This window comes from Pelodiscus sinensis, chromosome 6 (genome assembly GCF_052426305.1).
Source record: "Pelodiscus sinensis isolate ZL-2025 chromosome 6, ASM5242630v1, whole genome shotgun sequence".
Taxonomy (NCBI): Eukaryota; Metazoa; Chordata; order Testudines; family Trionychidae; genus Pelodiscus; species Pelodiscus sinensis.
The window spans coordinates 99,408,394-99,426,631 of NC_143057.1; positions in this window are offsets into that span (position 1 = coordinate 99,408,394).

Genomic DNA, 18,238 nt, shown 5'->3' on the forward strand with positions numbered 1-18,238 from the left:
TTACAAACCTTTGACCTTTCCCCAACAGCTTTCATGGTCCAGCATCTCAGGGTATGTCTACACTACCCCGCTAGTTCGAACTAGCGGGGTAGTGTAGACATACCCTCTGAGTTAAGAAAAATCTGCCTCACACTGAAAATGCGAACCATGGCAAATATACTGGCTTTGAATGGGAGAAAGATATATTCTCCTAATCTGGGGCTAAGGCACTTTTAACACAGGCTTACCTGGCCATAGCACAGCCTACTTCTCTTCCTAGCCTAAACTCTGTGCTGATTTACGTAGGGCTGGTGTGGACATCCCTCCACCACAATTCTAGGGAACACCTGCATGGTCACTTACCTACATCAGCTCTTCTGCATTGTGTTGATTGTGTAATGCAGAAGATCTCACACACATCCTTCATATCAGAGTTAAAGTGAATCTAACACTCTTGTCTCTTTCCCCTGGTGTAACTACAAACCTTGGATCCTTTCAGTCTAATAGAATTATCAATGAGTGATGTTTTGGAAAAGAAAAACTGCTTTGAAGAGTGGAAGGGGTCATGGATGGGTATCTTATGTCTCCACATATATAGTAATATCTAGTTATGGAATGAGTCTTTAGTGGGCTAATGTTATTCTCTCTCAAGTAGGGTTGGCAACCCTCTGGGATTAGCCTGGACTTTCCTGGAATTCGTATCCGTCTCTGAGGCTACATCTATACTGCAGCGCTATTTCAGGATACTGGAGTATCCAAAAATAGCTATTCTGCATCTTCACAGCAAACCCATTATTTCGAAATGGACTTGCTATTCCAATGTCCCTTTTAACCTCATTCCATGCGGAGTAAGGGACTTTTTGGAATAGCGTGTTATTTCAAAATATGGCACTGTGTAGACAGCGCCAAAGTTCAAAATAAGCTATTTTAGAATAAGATCGAAATACAATACACAGTTTGCGTAGCTCAAGTTGCATATCTTATTTTGAGAGGGAAGAACTATACAGCGCACCTTAACAGTTGCTCTTTGACATATGCGCTCCTTGACAAGTCAACCCTGTCCATCTTGGAGAACACAAAATCCAGTCTTGTCATTGACCCAGGGATTTTTGTAGGATAGATCTTTTGATGGTCCATAATAAATACAATAAAATTAATGAAAACGTAGTGCAAACTTATAATACCTATCAATGAAAAATAGGAAATGGAAGTGCAAGTATGAATGGCGTATATGCGAGTTACCATTTCTCAACTTCTATTAAGGAAAGGAAGTGGATAGGTGAAGTAACAGTAACATTGTCATGAAAATCCCAGCAAATGTTTGGGCTATGGATTTCATAGGATTACTGGCTCAATGCTGGACCATTAATTATCAAGTATTTCTTTTTCATAGACACAAATGAGGCAGCATGTCTACTGTCTGACTCCGCCCTGCAAATCACAAAATAACAGAGATAAATAATACATGAAAATAGGCCACCAAAGAGGTCAGAGGAAACGGGGGCAATCTAAAATCAACTTGAAGAGCAAGGTGACACAAAGCTTATGTGATATATATGAATTTTTCAGGAGAAAAGGCTCAGCACCAAGTGAAAGACAGCAGGGCTGGCCCACAACATTTTGGCACCTGAGGCGGGGAGCTCAAATGACACCCCCATATCTCCTCGCTGTACTAGCAGCAGACACAATTTTCTACACTCTGGGTCCTAGTGGTGCCTCCCCTCCCTCCCCCCACACACACAGTCTGGCACCTGAGGCGGCTGCCTCAGTTCGCCTCATCGGAAGGCCAGCCCAGAAAGATAGGGAGAACCAAAGACAGACCTGGTTTAAGTGCATACAGCTCATTTAAAATCAGTGGAATTTCACAGCTTACATTAGTTCTTCACTTGATCCTGTGAGGTCATGTTCTGTGCTGCACTGAGCAATAAATGGTGGAGACCTACAAAAAGCAGGATGGCTTCTGTAGGAGTCTTAGGGACAGAGAGGCCTGGGAAATGGATTCTTCACACCAGACATATGGAAAGATCATCTGGAGCTACCTACACATTATGCTGTAGTCAAACAGTCCTATCCAGAAGTAACTGAATGAGGTTTAATGGCCTGTGATACACAAAAGGACAGACTAGATGATGTAATGGTCCCTTCTGGTCTCAAACTCTGACTTTTTAAAATGCCTATATTTATATAAGAACTTTTTATCTGGAAGGATCCCAAGCTACTTTTCTAATCATAATACTTAGCATTTCTATAGTCCTGCACACCTTTAAAGTACTATCATAACATGAATTATGCATAGACACATAGATACAGACACAGAACACACACACACGATAACTGCCAGAACTCTAAGTTCTTACTTAGCCAGGACACAAAGGTTAGCAATATCTTTTCATTCAAGATTGATCTTTAATACCTGAAAGTAGTCAAGGCCTGTGCCTTACACTTCATCCAAAGTCATACTATCTATGGTGATAAACCATAGACACATACCAAGAGCCATTGGTACTGTATTGAATCACTGACATGACTACTTGAAACAAAAATGAGCAGATCTCTTTTTTTAAAAAAAAGCAAAAACAAAAACAAACAAAAGAAAACCTCAATAACCCCATGCAATCGAATGGTTAAGTATATATTATGTAGAACTAGGGTGTGGGGAGTTATTACTCACACATACTTTTCTGTCATTCCGAAAGGAATGCAAGATGCACATTTGAATGGCAATGACTAAGATGAATGAATAGCATATCTTGAGAAAGCACTGTTAGGCACACATTTTTCTGCAGGAATGGAAGCCAAAAGTCTTATGAGTTAAAGAGGTGAAGATCAAATTTATTTGGGCTGTGCTTTCTCTCATGTATGCAAACTGCAGACAACCAGAAACTTCAAATTACACCTGGTGCTGAATCTTCAGTATTAATAAAAACAGGCCTTGGAGAACATCTGTAATTGGATCAGCCTCTTGTGGTTTGTTTCAATGAGAGAGAATAGGCCACCAACATTTTCCCCCATGACATCGATAATAAGCTGCAGAAAGTGAGGTGAAATACATGTGGCAACCCGAACTTCCAAAATTGTGACGCAAGATACCCAGTGACTTGAAAAATAAAAAAAGTCTTCTGCATTCTTGATAGAATCAAGCTGAAAGTCCAGAGTCTAGAAGCAGAGCCCAGGATTCATATCAATAGCCTGTTCATCTGATACTCAGAAGTGTGATGAAAAGAGTCGTTAAAGTCAACAAAAGAAATTGTGGTCAAAAAGTGAAGTCAGATTAAAAAGAGTTATTTTTCATTTTCTTCAATGACTTGAATGTTATGGTTGTTATAAATACTGGTTTTCTCTGTTTATGTTTGGCAGAGGGACAGGAATTCTATTCTATTTTCAGTTTTCTACATATATATAATGATCCCATCTACAGCCTTCATTATATAATTATATAGAGATTTTGTGTTTAAAGCAATTATTTTACCTTAAAATAGTATTTTGTTGCATTTTTGAGGAAGTCTTATAGAGCCCAGTAAAGGAACAAGTAGTTAAATTAAATTAAATAATGTAGTGCCATCAGTATAAAAATGGATAATTTGGCTAGATAGTCAACTATCAACTCATTTTCCTCAGCTTGTATGTGCTTGGACACAGTTGTGTAATTCAGAAATTGACTCTATTTCCAAGTGAGTGTTGACAATCTGCCTATGGTTCGATAGGTACATATATAAACATGTATATAAAGACTCATATATTTGGGTAGGCTGTTTAACATACAGTAATGTACACATGAGTGAATGTGAAATAGTAAGTAACATGACTGACCTAAACCATATGAATCTGCAAAGTATTCTTGATAAGCCTGTGGGGATGGATTCTCTCAAGATTTCTGGGATGCTCAGCTGTTGAGCATGACATTCTACAACACCCTTTCTGGAGTGATTTCAGTACAGATTCTAGTTCTGACCAGCACCCAAGATTCAATGAATTTATTAGAACATTCAAAGAGGTTCATGTGACAGAGCCATCAACTTTGAATGATGTTCAATGACTGTGTTAAGGGGCGTGTGGGCATGCCCCACCTGGGGCTCGCAGGCCCACGTCCTGCTATCGCATGCTAACCCTGCGCTTCATGCTCCCTGTCCCTCATCCTGCCCCGAGTACGGCAGGGTTGGTCCGCTCCTAAAGTACTCTCCCGTCCTCTCCCCCGGCCGCTCCTCTGCCCATGGCAGAGCAAGCCGTGCAGGGCTGGAGCCGGCGCGGGGCTGCCACTTCTCCCCAACACGCTGGGGACGGTGCCGCAATTGTGTGGGTACAGCAGCTGCCCCGTCACAAATCCCCTCCCTTAGCTCTGACACCTCCCCCCTGTCTGTGTCCTCGTGCACCCGGGAAAAGAAGTCTGCGTTCCCGTGCGCCTTACCCGGCCTATGTACGACCTCAAACTGATAAGGCTGAAGGGCGAGGTACCACCGCATCACTCTCGCGTTGCTGTCCTTCATCGAGTTGATCCATAGGGGTATGTCTACACTACCACCCTAGTTCGAATTTCCCGGGCTTCATTTGCATAAAGCCAGGCGCCGCCATTTTTAAATGTCCGCTAGTGCGGACTCCGTGCTGTGCGGCTACATGCGGCATGGACTAGGTAGTTTGGACTAGGCTTCCTAGTACGAACTACTGTTACTCCTCGTGAAAGGAGCCTAGTCCGAACTACCTAGTCCGTGCTGTGTGTAGCCACGCAGCACGGAGTCCGCACTAGTGGACATTTAAAAATGGCGGCACCCGGCTTTATGCAAATGAAGCCTGGGAAATTCAAATCCCGGGCTTCATTTGCAACTCCGGTTGCCTACATTACCACCCTAGTTCGAACTAGGGTGGTAGTGTAGACATACTCTATGAGCGGGGCATGATTGAACACATTGCCTACAAAATAATACCTCAGCGAGTCAATTGCCCATTTCACTGCTAAGGCTTCTTTTTCGATTGTAGCATAATTCCGCTCCCCGGCTATCAGTTTCCTACTCAGGTAGAGTATGGGGTGTTCCTCCCCCTCCACCTCCTGTGAGAGGATGGTGCCCAGCCCCACCTCGGAGGTGTCCATCTGGACTATGAAGGGCTGGGAGAAATCTGGGTGCCTCAGGACCGGGGGGTGGGTCAGGCGGTCCTTCAGGACCTGCAAGGCTTTCTCACACTGCGGTGTCCACTGTACCTTTGTCGGCTGGGTATTTCAGGTCAGATCTGTCAAGGGGCCGGCTATGGTCACGAAGTTCGGCATGAACTGGCGGAGGTACTCAGACAGCCCCAGCAGCTGTCAGACCTGCTTCTTAGTTGTTGGGGTCAGGTAGTCTCTCAATATCCTGACCTTATCTATGAGAGGCCTCAACGTCCCTTCCCCGACCGTGTACCCAAGGTAGGTTACCTCTCGTCTCCTCTACCAGGCCTGCTCCCTTCAGGGCCTTTAAAACGGCCTCTAGGGGTATGTCTACACTACCCCGCTAGTTCGAACTAGCGGGGTAATGTAGGCATACCGCACTTGCAAATGAAGCCCGGGATTTGAATTTCCCGGGCTTCATTTGCATAAGCCGGCCGGCGCCATTTTTAAATGCCGGCTTGTTCGAACCCCGTGCCGCGCGGCTACACGCAGCATGGGCTAGATAGTTCGAACTAGCAAGCCATTCCGAACTATCTGTACGCCTCGTTCCTCGGGCCAGTAGAACCCTATGCATCCCGGGCCAGTAGAACCTTTGTAGGACTCTCTGGAGGGTCTTTTCCATCCCCAGGTGTCCAGCCCACAGGTTGTCATGGGCCAATTCTAGGACCGCCCTCCTGTGTGTGGCCGGGACGAGTAACTGCCTCAAGTCCGCCCTGTCCACTGGGTCCGGTGAAGTTGGTCTGCGTGTACCTCAAAACGGGGTCCGTCCCCCCGGCTGCCTGGGTTGTCCCTTGGCCTGTCGGTCATGTATTTCCAGGCCTGCCAGACTGAGGCATCAGCGCGTTGGGCCTCGATGAAGTCCCTCCCATTGAGGGCGTCCTCGGTGGCCAGCTGCCATCGCCCCACGTTGCCCTGGGGGCTCCTCCTTAGGATGTCGTTGGCAGGCCGAGACCCCGTGGGTTCTGGCTCTGCCGCGCATGCCTGGCTGGTCCTCCCGGGGCTCTGCCACGCCTCCCACAGGCGTTGAAATCCCCTCCAGTCGTGGCCGAGTATTGCAGGATATGCCAGCCGAGGGACCAAGGCCACCTGGCACTGGGTCTCCCCACTCGCGTCGGTTAGGGCTATCCACGCCGTGGGATACTCCTGGGCATCCCCATGGACACATTGCATCTGTACTGGGGGTCCCCTCGGGCTCTCGGGGTCCACCAGGTCAGCTCGGATGAGGGTTTGGCTGCTCCCTGTGTCAACCAGGGCGTCTACGCTAGCCGCGCCTATGTATACCCGGACCGTTAGCCTTGGACTCCCCTTGGGCCCCCACCAGCTCACCGTCAGCACCTGCCCGTAGGAACAATCCATATATGGGCAGTCTTGCCGAAAGTGTCCCTCCTGCCAGCACTCAAAGCAGAGGTTTTTCTTGGCCTCTGCCCCCGGCGTCAGGGGGCCCCCTTGTCTGTTTCGCCTCCCCCGCCAGAGGGTTCCTTATGAGAGGGTTGGGACAACACCGGGGCTAGCCTCCGCTTTTCCTCCCCACCTCCCCGGGATGGGGCGACATCCCGGCCGGGTCGCTCTTTGTCTCTCCATGTCCCTGGACCCGGCCATGCAGGGCAGGAAAACTCCATCCACGGCTGCCCTGGTTCGTCGACCCCTCGGCAGAAGTCTTCCATGAGTACGACGGCCTCATCAAGGGAGCCTGGTCGGTGTCGTCGGACCCACCGTTGCCCCTCTGGTGGGAGGACAATGGTGAACTGCTCCAGGTACACCAGTTCTGCCACTTGCAGGCCTGTCTTCCCCTCTGGGTCGAGCCATCGGCTCCCCGCCTCCCTGATCCTCTGCGCCATGGCCTGGGGTCACGCTCCGTTGCAGTAACAAACTTCCCAGAACATTTGCCGGTGGGTCTCGAGGGTGACGCCTAGCTGGTTCAGGATAGCCTCCTTGACCGGGTGGTAATGAAGGGCGTCCTTCCCGGATAGGCCCCGGTAGGCTAGCTGGGCTGGGCCTGTGTGATATGTCACCAAAATCATAGTCCACTGGTCCTCCGGCCACCGGGCCACGGCAGCCACCTGCTCAAATGTCACCAAGTAGGCCTCGGGGTCATCCGAGGTGCTCATCTTGGTCAGGCAGATCGGGGCCTGGGTGGCGCCTCCCAGCGGTGCTTCCCAACCCCCCACTAGGGCCGGGGGCCGGTCTCACTGCTCCCGGATCAATTGCTAAATTAATTGGGTTTGTTGTTGTTGGTTTTGCCTTTGTGTTTCCACCATCTACTGCAATAGTTTGAGGGTCTCCATGGTTGGCTCATGGGGGACCGGTCTGCCTTTCCTGCGTTCTCCCCAGGAGAAGGCCACAGTCAGTGCCCCGCTACAATTACCCACATTCCCCACCACGTGTTAAGGGGTGCGTGGGCATGCCCCACCTGGGGCTTACAGGCCCATGCCCCACTATTAGTTCTGTGCACTAAACCCTGCGCTGCGTGTTCCCCGTCACTCACCCTGTCCCGAGTCCGGCAGTGTTGGTCCACTCCTAAAGTACTCTCCTCCGCTGCATCGGCGGGCTGGCGAGGTGAGGTGGGGGGCTCGGGCCTGCCCTCATTCCGAGCCCCAACCCAGGGCCCTAAGGACTGGGGACGGTGCCCCAGTTCTGGTTGGTGGGGGGAAACCTCCGCCTCAAAATACACCACCCCCCCCGGGATAAATACTCTGCCCTGGGTCGCTTCCTACCTCACCCACTGAGCTGCGGTGGCAGACTTGTCCAGTGGCCCCCAAAGTGGCGGCTCATGCAGCCTCTGTGAGGCCTTCCATTGGTCGTCTCCCTCCGTCTCCTTCCCTCTGAGGTCCGTGCCTCCGTGTCCGTCAGCCCTCCTGGGCTCTCTGCACCTCGGCTCCTCTCCCCCTGCTTCTGGTGGTGGCGCTCCTTTTAAGTGTCCCACCGCCGCTACGTCTGGTGCGCTGGGGTGGGGTCAGCTTCCACACCTCCCAACACCCCCCCCCTTTGGCCTCTCCGCCCACTCCAACCTGAGTCGGAGCCACCCTGAGTCCGTGCATGCGCCACCCCGGCCGCTTTGGCTCGCCGGCCCCACGCCTTCCCCGCTTTCGCTGGGGCAGTGGGCGTTCGGGCTCTCCCTGCCCGTCCAATCCCCCGACCCCTCCCCTGCCCACAGCGGAGCAAGCCGCGCAGGGCCGGAGTTGGCGCGAGGCCGCCACTTCTCCTCAATACGCTTGGGAAGGCGCCGCAATTGTGCGGGGCGCGGCAGCTGCCCCGACACAGACTGGCATACCTCAGTGAACAATGGTTTTTTTCACATGAGACTCAAGTTGCTGGGATTTCCCGTCCTGCACACATAGTGAAAGAGGGCAGAGACTGTTGAATAGGGGGTGCTCTTTGAGTAGGTGAGCTCTCTAAGTAGGTGCCAGCAGATCAAGCTGAAGAAAGAGAAGGCAGGAGAGACTCTGCCTAGTCTGAAACACTGACTAGACACCAAACTCAAAAGAGGTGAGATCAGACTAGGGGAGCATCTCAGGACTGTTTGTTATTTTGCAAAGATGAGTAACTCTCCAGCATTGTCTTAAAAGTGATGGTGATTAAGAAATTCCTTGGCTAATCCTGTGTTCCTTGTATCTGCCACATTGTCCCAGAAGGGGTTAATTGAGAAGCTCAGGGCACCCACAGCAAGGTGGATGTCTGTGGGAATGTGGATAAGCAATTGGCATCTTGGGCACTGAAGCAATAGTTTCAGGGTTTAAGGTGGCTGGTCCTTAAAGAAGGATGGCAGACACAGCCTTTGCACTTGACCCAGATCTAGGAACAGTGACTCAGCTCAGTCCATAAATAGGGGCTTAGAAGCATGCAGGGCCCAGGACTGGGTCTACTTGCAACAGACTAGTGACTGTCTAGAGAGAACTGGGCCAGATTGTAAAAGTTCATTGACTTATGTCAGTGTTTTGACAAGATTTGAACACACAAATCATTATGGAAGTGCTAAGTAGCATTATTAGTAACTGGATTCGGCTCCAGCAATACTGAAAAAATGAGGGGGTTCTAATTTAACTGTAATGGTTCACTCATCACTGAAGCAACACAACAGGTCTGCTTGTTCAGAAAGTATCCACTCCAAAGTGCAAGTGAATTTTCTTAAATGATACCGTCCAGTGATACTTATGCTGGGGCTTGCAAGCTACAAGTGGTTCTTTAATGTGTCTGCTGTGGCTCCTTGCAGCATGTGATATGAAAATTTTCTGTGATTTAATTATCTTCCGATCTAAGTTATAAACCAATCAGGATTCTTTTATTATGCTATTAACCAATTATAGTATTTAGAATAATAATAATGGTTGCTGAGAGAATATTTTGTATATATACACAATAAATACTTCCCCTGTCATACTATTTAAATATGAATACATAGTACTGTAGCAAATGAAATGATGATTTCACACTATCATGACTCTTTTGGGTGTCATTCATCATTAATTTGTTCCTGCACTACTGAGCGGTGGATATGTAGAGCAGATAAGTAACACTCTAGTATGTCTATATACTGGCTCTATAGAGCAGCCCTTGCTTGATTTGATGGCAACAAGAGCTCACTTGTGAGCTGCCTTGAACAGAGGAGAGAGTTGGCAAAAGGTGCTCTCTTATTCCACTGAATGCAACACCCACATCAGCAGCCTGTGTCCAAGGCGAAAGCAGGCTGTTGTGGGGCCACTAGTTTCCCTCCTCCCCCCATGCAAGTACATAGACAGGAGGCAATTTGCAGCAAGGAGAAGGCAGAGTCAAGTCTCCAACCTTGACAATTGTACCAGCCAGCACAGACTGATATAAGGCTAGTGTAGCTTACTTCCAATTTGAGCAAGAGAAGCAGGGGTAATTCCTGGAGGAATGCTTCTGTTGCCTCTGGAGGAATGCCTGCTTGAATGCCCCTGTTACTGCAGGGTCACCGATGAGAGGGTGGTGAGCCATGAGGGCAGCTACTTCAGAGCATAGCGATTTAAAAGTACCTGGAGTTTCTGGCTGCCACAATTACTGCAGCTGCGACAGTGGTCAGGGCTCAAGGGCCTTTTAATTGCCATCAGAACCCAGGTGCTGTGGTCCACACAGAGCAGAAGGGCTGGTGGGGGGACTTCTGCCTGATTCCCAAGGCTCTGGCATTTCTTTCCTGAGCCTTATATATCACTGACTGTTCATCTTCCTAAACCAGTGGTGTGGCTGCAGCAGGGGTCGTCTCCTTTCTCTGAGAGGCAAGAGCATATGCCACTTTCTGCTTCCAAAAGCAGCACCAGAAGGCCTTGGTAGGTTATCAGCTTGGGTGAGTAGACTGGGTACGCTGCACTCTTCTCCTGCCATGCACACAGTGTTTTTCTTGGGTGGGAGTACAGACTCCTCCCAAAATATAGCTTCTTAGAGTTACCATCCCTCTGAGATGTACAGGCAGGCCTCGCCTCTCAAAGCTGTTGTTTCAGGTTCTCTACAGATATCATTGCACTGTTTACATGTGGGCTTTTCCCCACAACCATGAGGCTTTGAGAGCTAAAAACTGATTCTCCCTCCTCCCCTTTTTTAATGAAAATTGAGATTCTGAAGTAATCACAGATGTGATGAAGAAATATACATGTGCTTGATTTGTAATTGTAACCTCTGCTTTCTTCCTTTCAAGTCAAGCAAGTATCAATAGGTCTCAGTTTCTGTCACCTCCGAATGGCAGACCAGTACACTTCTCTGCACTGCCCTCAGAATACTCTCCATTCAGATGCCAGGGTACTTCCATCTGGGCCTCACCAAAACAAAAACATCAGTTACTGTGAGCAATATCAGCAACTGCCCCTACTATCAGATCAGATCCATAACACTGCTCCTTACAACACATATTCAGTGCTAGCACAATCAGGTGCAACTCATTTGAAACCAAATGTTTTGTGTCCTTTTTACACCAATGGTGAATTTGGTCTACTGCAGACCTGAAAGGATCAATATGCTCAATAAACATTAAAGTCAGTAGAGGTTGAAAGGGGTTGGCTCTTGACATGCTGCACTGAAATGTTGCTGCACAATATATTTTCAACATTCATGTTACTCAGTTTTTAAAAATAGGTATTCCCTTATTACATACCCTTATGTAGTAATAACTTTAAATGCAATCATAGCATGTTCACAATTATTTGTTCAACATAAACACTGCACATACTCTGGATATTGTACTTATGAATATATACATACTATGACTACATTTGAAAGTTCTTATTACTAAATAAAACTAGGATATTAATGAACATAGATTTTTTTAAACATATTTCATTGAGCAACATTGGCATTTAATTAGAATATAATTTTTAGAGGTTTTATTTTAAAAAAATATGGCTGACTTCCTTTTAGTATCCTGGTGTATTGAAAAGTTGTTTACAACATTCTGTTTCATTGTTTAATAATGAATATTGACATTTGTAATCAACAGTCAGCTAATTCAAGTATCTTCAATGTCAGTGGGTTTGCATATAATGAAATGTTTCATATATTGTTTGCTGAACAATTATCTGCCCCCTACTAAATATTTTCTGTAGTTTCAGGTTGAATATACTAGATTTTGTTAAGCTACTTAAAATAATTATTTGAAAAGTATTCATCTAGACATTTCTGAACTAAAGAAGTAGAACACAGGAGTGTCTAAATGAACAGGACACTCCTGTTCTTAATTTTGGTTGAATCCATGCATACCACTTTGATGTATTGGCACTAGTAATACACACCTTATCCCCCTCCATCCTAGCCATATGAACCTATTTACATCATAAGATTCAGCCAGAGGCCAGGAAAGAGATATGAACAATAATTCCAAACACAGTCTAAAGAAAGCTCCTCAAAGGGTTTAATAAAAATCAATAACACCTATCAAATGGCATTAGAAACATATATGCAGGCATAGCCATAATTAGCTCAAACTGATATGATAGTACCTGCCTGGAAGAAACTGCACTTTATTGAATTGTTTTAAAACATTTTTATAAATTCAAAAACTCAGCAAAGCTGTTTAAACTCCCAACAAAACAGATGTCAAATAGTGACTATGATTTAATATATAATTGAAGTCAAGGGTCCTTTATTGCTATTGAGAAAGGAATGTTGACCGAAGCAAACATATTTAAAAGAAAAACATTGTTTTTGTGTTGTTCATTTGTGTGCGTGAGTGGGTATAGCCATAATTATTATAGTATAAATATATCTTTGAAAAGTAACATGACATCCTAAAAGTAAAAAAAAAAAGTTAACAACACTAAAAGCACACTCAAAATTCACTCTGTTGGGCCTTGGAATTGCAACAGATACAATTTTCTGTCACTGGATCGCACAACAGTTGAATGGAATGATACCCATTTTCTTAAGGGATGATACCTATTTTAGCAAAACGGACTGAATACCATAGATACATGGTTTCAATGTAGATCTAGACGTTTTGTAGATTATTAAGCTAATTAATTTGAGAGAATGGTACAGGCAGTCCCCGACTTACGTGGATCCGACTTATGTCGGATTCGCACTTACGAACGGGGCTTTCCTCCGGGGCGAGAAAAGCTTCTCCCGGTCTCCCTGGTCTGCTGGGGGGGGGGGGGGTCCAGGAAAGCCGCTGGACCCCCCCCAGCAGACCAGGGACACCTGAGCAAAGCCGCCCAGGCGGGGGGAGTCCCGCTGCCTGGGCGGCTTTGCTCATTTGCCCCGGAGCAAAGCCGCCCAGGCAGTGGGACTCCCTCTGCCTGGGCGGCTTTGCTCCTGTCCCCCTGGTCTGCAAAGCCGCTGAACCCCCCCCCCCCCCCCTCAGCAGACCAGGGACACCTGAGCAAAGCCGCCCAGGTCCGGGCGCGCTTGGGCTGTCCCGCTGCAGGCGTGCTCCGCGGCTTCGCTCTCCGTCTCTCTGGTCTGCAGGGAGACGGGGAGCAAAGCCTTGGAGCACGCCCGCAGCGGGACAGCGGGACAGTCCTGGTCTGCTGGGGGGGGAGGTGCAGGAAGTGCCCCCCCCCAGAAAAATAGAATTGGATCATATATTCTAAGATTGTGTAGCCATAGTCTAGTGTCATTGGTCACAAGTGGTCTGTGACCAATAGAACAACACTTTTCATTATCACTAAATTCACACTTTTAAAAACTCAGGTTATGCTTACATGCAAATTACCTCCACCATGGAAATCTGCTCATTAAATAATGTGCATTAAATGTCACACATGGAGCAGTAGAAAACCTGGCAGCTATGGATTGCCTCTTTGCCAGCATATAGAAATACAATGCTGGCAGCAGGTAGTTCTGTTTATCTCACAACTATAGTGATGCTGCCCAGTGTTAACTAAATAAGGAAGCAGAATGTCATTGCATTTGGAAGGGAGTGCATTTTGGAAATGGAACATGTGAAAAGGAAGTGTATTTTGGCAAGCTTTGTTTAAAATAATTCAGTGTATGTCAAGAGCAGAAACACCAGTATTATATTCAGTTATGTATGTCTTATTATTTGTGTTGCTAACACCTCATTTCTCAAGAATGATCCTTTGCTGTATTTTCTTAATAATAGAACATATTCATTACTAACAGGCCAAAGAACCAGAGAGTGACCTTCATCCAGGGGGACAAGACAAGTATGCTATAACAGCATTAGTCAGTCTTTTTTAACAGCTTTCTGTGTTTAATTTCCTTTCCTCTAACAGTAGCCGAACACAGTGAGTCTGAGACTGTGGTCTATGAATCACCAGTGGTTTACAGAGCCCTCCTTGGTAGTTTACAGGATTACTTGTTTTAAGAGCAAGTAGAATAGGCAGGTCTTTGAGGTTAGGTCTGCACTAAAAGGGAAGGTTGAATCAAGATACACAACTCCAGCTTTGTTAATTACGTAGCTGGAGTTGATGTGCCTTGTTTTGAGTTTCTCCTCACAGAAGCAGGAGTACCAGCCACCAAGGGGGGGTGAGGAGGGGGGAGGGGGGTGGGCTCTGAGTTTGATTAAGCAAGTCTTAACTAGACTCACTAAATCAAACTCCAGAAGATTGATTGCAGCAGTGTCAATCTTCCACTTAATGAAAACATGGCCTGAGAGAACCATTTATGTACAAAAGGATCTACAGAATGCAAAACCTAGAGAATCATTTGTCTATGAGATTTTTAATGGAAAAAAGAATAGAATGGTTGTTTATGCAGCATCTTTCATCCAAAGCTCCTATAGAGCACTCAATGAGCTTTAAAACTTTGCAGTGGGAGACTGCAACCTTTAAATAGTGCACAGCAATACCACATACCAGTGTAGGACAGAAAGCAATGAAAACTCCATCTATTTGAAATTCCAGGGGAATTTTAAGTAACCGGGCTAACATTACATGGATCAGATCCAAACTTGCTTTATGCCTCATTGCTTCTTTGAGATCCCTGCACCTCCAGTGAGAGAGGTTCCTCCCCTGCCTCCAGCAGAGGAGAGATTACAGCTTCCTTCCTTTTTGAGAGACATTCTGACACAAGGTGTTTGTATTAGTGGATGCTGGCATGGAAGCTGGCATAAAAGCTGGGAAAGAATCTGAACCATACAGTTGAAAATTAGCCTAGTACTAAACTAACAATGTTTTCTCAGAAAAGCTCTCTGTCCTTCACCCTATAGTGGACATTGGTTCAATACTAACTCAAAGGGAAAGAGTGCCACCTATTGAATCTCCTCCAGTATTCTGTAACACCTGGTTTCTCCTGGGAGATCTTTTAGTCACACACTGACCTAGTGTGACCCTACTTTAGTTTATGAGAGCTGAAGAGCTTATTGCCTGAAGGGACATGGCTCTGAGTCAAGCAGGAAGATATGTCATACTTAAACAATGCATACAATTAAATGGTAAAAATGCAACAATTTGAAGATCGTAAAGCATGTCTAAGTTATTGAAATTCCTTATACTTTAGGAAAATTCACAAAAGTCCAATATCAGTGCCTGATTCTATAGCAAAATTTGAAGGGGGCAATATACAAAATATACAGTTAATTTTCATGTCTGATACTTTACACTTACCCTGTTTCTAGCAATTAAATCTGTTCTGGAAAGTGTTCACTGTTATTAAGATGGGTTAGAATAATCAGAAAATCATGTCTGATGAAATACTGGGAAAGGAATGTCATGCTTATAGGGCTAGACATATCTCTGTTCCTTGTCTGGTCTCTGAATGCATCCCCTCAGGTCTGAGGACCTGTACATTTACCATTCCTAGGGGGAATTCCTCAGTTCTCTTAGTCTTCTATGAGGCCCTAGGCTTTGGTATACTGTGTATCAATCTTTCTTTGCCAGTAGGTCTGACTGTGTTTGGTCCTTGTGATTTTTACCTTAGGGTGTCTATAACCAGGGGCTTATATAGTGACAAGACAGCCTTCTTGAACTGTTTATTTAGCAGTAGGAACAGAGCATGGCATTTGAGGAAAGAGGAGGATTTTTAAACAACGGTCTGTGTACATGCTTATTTTATCTAAAGGCCTAATATGACACTCTAGCTGGGCTTTGCCTGTCAATCTGCTTTCATCAAACAGTTCTACAACAACTGAGTGGGAGAGAGTCCCTTTTAATCTAGCCAGAGTTCCTTTACTTTTGTCAGTTCCCAGCCATCAGCCCTGCTTCTTAAAACCGGTATTATAAGAATATATATATATATATATATATTCTCCTGCTGAGCCTAACTTTTCATTATTGTCTCTGTCATTGTTCCATAACATCCCTCAAAGATTTGCTTAGTGGCAGCTTCTCTTGATCTACTCTTGTTTCTTTCTTGATTTTCTTCCTACAGCATTTCATTAAACTAACACAGCATATTCATATAATAAATGTCCCCAACTAGGTCAATATAGAGTGTTTGTTACAGAGCCGTTCCACTTCCATCATTACACATTCTGTAAGGAAAGATTTAAACTATTCACATTACAGATTTGTTTCTGCTAGAGATGCAACTTTTCAGTTCAGCCCACATCTAAATCTAAACTTCTAAGTTTGGAGGTTTCTGCATCTGGGGTGACATGATGTCCCCAGTGAAGTCACTGGGAGTTGTTCCATTAACTACAAAGAAGTTAGAATTTCAATTAGTTTTGGTTCAGGGCCTTCTTGGCTAGTGGCTGATGCAGGCTGAGGCAATCCAGAGCCATGGTCAAATAGAGTACAGGTATTCTAGTAGCCATGAGGTCAATTGGTTTAGAGGCAGTGTGGGGTGAGTGGGGGGGAGGAATGATTGGAGTTCTCACAGGGAGTCAGTAGAAGAGAAATTCAATCCGAGGAGGCAGGTTGACAGGGTAGGAAGGCAAAACAGCAATCTCAAGCAAGATGCTCAGACATCTTCCTCTTATTGTTGGATCTTTATATAATCTAGTTACCCAGTGTGAATGCTATCTATCCAGCCAATCAGAAACCTATATATTGTGACTGCTGTGGGCCTGGGGGCATTTAGCATCAAGACTGATACTAGTAGCAGAGAAGTCCACTTTGCTGTTTGACCATCTCTCCCTGTTTCCAAACCCTGAGTAAGGCATCTGACATGGCATTTCAGGAGCTTGAATTTGGAAGGTAGGAGGCAGTTCTCCTGGAAAACTCTTTCAGAAGAAATACTCTTTCACACCTTCCCTTTTGGGGACTATTTCACAACATCATGCATCACCCTGTCAAGAAAGTTCAGCCTAAATGTTCATAAAACTACACTCTACTTTGTTGTCCTTCATGTGATGTCATCCTACAGACTCTTATTCATTTAAATATTGAGCATTTTGTGAAGCGTTTAAATTCCATCCAAGTGACTAGTGAATTATCATGATTTCAAATAGCTTACAAATTATTTCAAAGTACCTACAATATCTTCTCTCCCAGAGACACTACTGGAGATGTGCACCATCCAAGAAGCAATGATATTGGTTCAGGAGGGAGGGTAGCCCCAGGCTACAGTCCTGAATGATGTGGCCTTGGCTTTCTGCCCCTAGGCCCTACCGAGTCTACTGCCAACCATACTCAGGAGACACCCTGAAACCTGTTTGCAGTCCTCTTGGGGGCCCTAGACCCTGGTTGAGAACCGTTGATTCAAGATATTCTCTCATAACATCTGAGAGGTCTTCTCCATAGGGGATCCCTCCTGTGCATCCTTGGATAGCAAGAGGGAATCTACCCCATGATTTCTGGAGTACAGATAGACATAGAACATTACAGATTAGTTTAGGGGAATGGGGGAAAGATAGGTCCCTGAAGACACCATGGTCTGACTGCCTGTTCTAATTCCCACTGAGTCTTTCCATTGACTTCAATGGGAATTGGTTTGAACTTGAAATTCTGTCACCAACAAAATTATGTAGGGTTTCTGCTGTGTGTCTAAGAATTGCAGGAACTGAGTGTGGATGGTGAGGATTGTAAAAGCCTGTAAGCTAATTTTGAGCCCTTCCAACTTTGGGCTGCTTCAATGGTGGAGAGGCATCTTAGTCCGGGGGCCCTGTCTTAGTCATGATAGTGTCCTGAGCCTGTCCAGAATTCCTAATGTGCTGTAACCCTACTCACTATAGGCTCATGCTTCCAGCTCCACATGCAGAAAGGCCCTGGCATTGGGGATTTTGAGAAGGTTCTCAATAGATAATTTTGTGTAATCTTAGTTTCTGGTAGAGATGTAGCCATGTTAGTCTGGGGTAGCTGAAGCAAAATGCAGGACAATGTAGCACTTAGTTTCTGGGAATTCCCCTCTGTCCAGATGAAGAATTTTTAGGGCCCCTTTACAAAACTCCAGCAATTTTATGTGAGGTAAAGAGGCTGGAGGTGGGGAGGAAAGTGATAGCAATGCTTTCTCCCTTAAGGCTCAAACTTGCATTTAGTAGGAGTTGAGGACCCTCAGCTTATCACAGGATCAATTTCTTACACTATGTAAATTAGGAAAGTCCAAATGAAATCAAAGGAATGATGCCAATGCAAAGTGGGTGTAAATGAAGAATTGGGTTTATTGAAAACATTGGGAACTAAAAAAGGATGGAGGGGTATATTTCTTTCTTTAAATATACATTATTCCCAATACTATCAACACCATGAAATCCCTTCACAATCTTAATTTTTAATGTTAAGCCATTTTAGAGTAGAGCTTAGTTAAAATAAAGAGAGACAATGTCAAACCATGTAAAATTAAAGT